Source organism: Egretta garzetta, unplaced genomic scaffold, assembly GCF_000687185.1.
Source record: "Egretta garzetta isolate BGI_Z169 unplaced genomic scaffold, ASM68718v1 scaffold439, whole genome shotgun sequence".
NCBI lineage: Eukaryota > Metazoa > Chordata > Aves > Pelecaniformes > Ardeidae > Egretta > Egretta garzetta.
In genome coordinates, this window is record NW_009260803.1 from 868,957 (window position 1) to 873,161 (window position 4,205).

At 46.4% G+C, this 4,205-nt stretch overlaps 1 protein-coding gene across 2 annotated transcripts in view; it reads left to right on the forward strand.

The window, feature by feature from the left end:
• Positions 1-4,205, forward strand: part of FSTL4 (follistatin like 4) — a 238,852-nt gene that overhangs the window by 9,767 nt on the left and 224,880 nt on the right. The gene's annotated exons all lie outside the window — the stretch shown is intronic.

The following is a 4,205-nucleotide window of genomic DNA, read 5'->3' on the forward strand; positions in this document are numbered from 1 at the left end:
TCAAGCACTGGAAGGGGCTGCCCAGGGAAGGGGTCGAGTCCCCGTCTGTGGGGGGATTTAAAAGCTGGGCAGACGAGGTGCTTAGGGCCAGGGTTTAGTGGTGGGATGGCAGGGTTAAGGTGATGGTTGGGCTCGATGATCTGAAAGGGCTTTTCCAACCTAAACGATTCTGTGATTCTATGATTCTAAGGTGCTGTGTGCTCCTTGCAAAGAGCGTGATGCTTCATGGAGCCAAGGGGTGAGGGTCCCTCCCGCGTCAGCAGCAGGAGCTCACGCAGCCTGCTCCCCCCCTGCACGGGGATTTACAGGAAGAAGAGAGCATCGCTGTGTTGTAGTGCACAATATGTTCTTTGGGGCTATATAGGACAAATGTAGATATGTTTTTACACAGAAGTGTTTAGAGGTTTTATTTACACTGATACCAAACAATCTGAAAGTGGGTTTGCTGCTTGGATCCATCACTAAGGGTTGCCAGCAAATGGGTCTGCAGCACTCTATCAAGCACTGTGCTATGTTGTGCATTCCCCCTGTACAGTTGTATTTTAATGCTGCACAATGAAGTTCCCTCCCCTCTCCGTGTTGGTTCTGAATGAAATCTGATTCTTCATTCCAGAAGCGCTCTGGTTGTCTGTGGGCCCATGATTCAGCATTAATCAGGAGCCTATAACACAAACCAGCTATTATGTCTTGGCAGGACATCTAGATGCTGTCTTCTGAAAGACTGACGTTCCCTTTCTGTAGGAGCAGAAAAGGACTTTGTGCAAAGCAGTTGTTAAATTGCATCAGGTTCCCGCAGGTGTTTGATGTGCAACATGCGGTGGCTACGGGGGAGTGAAGCCACGCGGCGGCGGGTAGTGAACTGTGTTTCTGATTTTTATTTTCGTCCTTCCTAATCCAGGTAGGATTAGTAATTGTACTTGATGACTCTCTGTTTGCTCTCATGCGCGGGTTGGTCTTTTGGAGATGCAGTTTTTCAGTAGCTGTACGTCTGGTGAAAAGCAATACTGGAGCAAACAGATGACATTGATTTCCCCCTAACAGTGATGAGGCACTTCAGATACAGAACAGAGGGGCCTTTCATTCTGCGTTCAATTAACTAACATTAAAAAGGAGGAAAATAGGTGCTAAAAGCAAATCTCGACAAATAAAACTGTTGTAATGCATTAATGAAATGCTATTCGAAGTGGTATTCATGAAGAAGCTTTATGGAAGGCATGAGAAATCTGAAACAAATTTTTCCCTTCAAAGCATGTGATTTATGCTTTGATAAAATTAGATTTTTAGTTAAAGGAATTTGCAGACATTAAATGGTGCCCATGAAATAAGTCTCATTTATAACCATCTGCTTTATAGCTTCTGCAGAAAAGTATTCCCCCTCGGGCAATGCATCCCAGAACTTTAGTGTCATTTTTATCAAAATAGTTTGGTTCTCTACTAGTAACACGATTAAAACCTCCATCTGATTTTTGACTTGAGAGCGGTGTCTTACACTTCAAAGAAAGGGTGACGACTCCTTTTCATGAAAAGCTTGCCCGAGCCGTAGCGTGCAGCACGGTGCCGTGCCTGTGGCCAGGCTTGCTGGCAATGTCTCTTAGTGGTATATTAGATCACTAATAGAAAGGTCATATGTTCAACATGCCCTCAAGGAGAAAAATTAGCATTGTTTCTTCTCTTCTGGGCTGCAGAAGAATAAAAATGATTACTGATGGATGAAAAGCTGGACATGAGCCGGCAATGGGCGCTGGCAGCCCAGAAGCCAACCCTACCCTGGGCTGCATCAGGAGAAGCGTGGCCAGCGGTGAGGGAGGGGATTGTGCCCCTCTGCTCTGCTCTGGGGAGACCTCCCCTGGAGCCCTGCGTCCAGCTCTGGAGCCCTCAGCACCAGGAGGACATGGACCTGTTGGAGCGGGGCCAGAGGAGGGCTACTAAAATGCTCCGAGGGCTGGAGCCCCTCTGCTCTGAGGCCAGGCTGGGAGAGTTGGGGGTGTTCAGCCTGGAGAAGAGAAGGCTGCGGGCAGAGCTGAGTGCGGCCGGTCAGGGCTTCAAGGGGGCCCAGAGGAAAGGGGGGGACAAGCTTTTTAGTAGGGCCAGCTGGGACAGGACAAGGGGGGATGGCTTTAAACTGAAGCAGGTGCTCCTGCAGGGGGGGTTGGGCTGGGGGACCTCTAGGGGTCCCTTCCCACCCAAAACATTCTATGATTCTGTGATTTGGCTGAGGCAAACTCAGGAAAAAAGAGTCCTTGCCATAGCTTCACTTCACTAGAGGGGTGGGAGCCACAGTTATGTCTCTGCCTGGAGCTGATGCCTTTTTGAGGCTGCTCTTGAAGCCCTGCTGTGGTGCCGGGTGTTTTTCCCATTTCCCATTTTTCTGAAATGTTGGGTTTCTCAATGCTATTGGTCTTTTTTCTCTCCATAGAAGGGGGTATTTTGGGGGCCTTACCTCTCCCAGGTGTTGAAGTGATGACTTGCAGCCTGACCTCACATTTTCCCTTTGCATTTCTAACAAGCTTTTCCTCTGAATCCTGCATCTGTTTTTTGGGGTAGCTTACATTCATTAGAGCTTATAATTATAAAAGGAACAGAGTAAAAGGGAAACTTTGAAGACCATCCTTTGTTTTGCACGATGTCTACGCAGTTCCTTTCATGGAAATACCAAAAGGGTATTTAATACAAGTGAGCTGACACTTGAGTTTTTTACAGAGTCTGATTGTCTTTTTTTTCCCTTTTGATCAATGTAATAGTTGTAATTAGTTTTAGTGTTTCTAAGCTTTTGAACTGCTGAGAATTCAAGCAGCTTGTTAAAGTGAGGGACTCCAGGGGAACTTTAAAAATACTCTTCCCTTTTGCATATATTACAGTACATGGGCTTAATGATAGCAGCCTGTATCTGAATATTTTTTTTATCCTGTGCCCCACCTCTCAAACTAATATTTTGAAAAGCTCTGAGAGGTCCCTGAAGTATAACTGTCTATGCAGCTCAGAGCTTTGCTGCCTAAAGAGGATAAATGCTTTGAAGTCTGTGTTAATCCTGAATGCCATTTTACATATTTCTCAAGATCACTGAGGTAGCATCCTACAGGGAATGATGACTTAGTATTCTTATAAGCAAATATCATTTTTTTTTTTTTTGCTTGTCCCCCTCAGTTGACTTGGGGGGTGCCAAGGAGACCATTGCTGCTGTCCTGGTCCTTCTTTTACCCAGGGAAGGGGTTGAGTCCCCATCCCTGGAGGGATTTAAAAGAAGGATAGATGAGGTGCTTAGGGACAGGGTTTAGTGGTGGGATGGCAGGGTTAGGGGAAGGGTTGGGCTTGATGATCTTAAAGGGCTTTTCCAACCTAAATGATTCTATGATTCTTGGTTTTGGCGAAAACTTTGCTTTTAATAAAAAACAGCTTGCTGGTCACTTGTAGGAGAGAGAAGCAGCATTCCCTGCCTATGCAACTGGTGACACTGGGCAAAGTACAGATGACCACTGTGCTTGAACAGATCTGGGCCAGGAGACGTGTGATGGTCCCCTGGGCTGGAGAATGCCTTGGTTGGGGTGGGTCCTCCCTGGGGTGCTGGGAGGGGGGCAGGGGGCAGAACGGAGCATTTCTGTAGCCAGTACATGAACAGCTACGACACCGTGGTGTGCGGAGTGGGCAACGTTACATCCTGGGGTAAAACACCTCATTCCGAGCTACCTGGTGCTGTGTGATGGGCTCAGGTGAGGGAGGTGAGGCCTTCAGGAGTTAGCTGAGCAGGTCCTGTTGTGAATTCCATAAGCTGATTTATTTTTTTCTTTTGTTTATTTCTATCTTATTTTGCTTTTGAAAGCTCAGTGTGTTTTATGTGCTCCAGTGGCAGCTTCCCGTATTTTCAATTACCCTGTGGCAGGGCACTCCGTACCGCAGAAGGGGACCGTGGATATATTTCATTAGATGCACTATACTTCCCTTCGGCTAAATGTGGTCTGAAGGGAGGTGCTTTACTTTTTTTAAAAAAAAAAGTGCAAAAGTACAAATAAAATCATAATAAGCATCGGGTGGGACAGAAAGCTCAGATGTCTGGGGAGGCCATGTGTTATTTCCTTATCAAAAGGAGGAGAGAAACAAACCTTTTTGTTATTTCATTCTCTGATAAACATCTGAGAACCGTGAGTGCTAAGGGAATGGAATGAGGTTAAACGAGGCACATCCACAAGAGTAAGAACCTGCCTATGGGC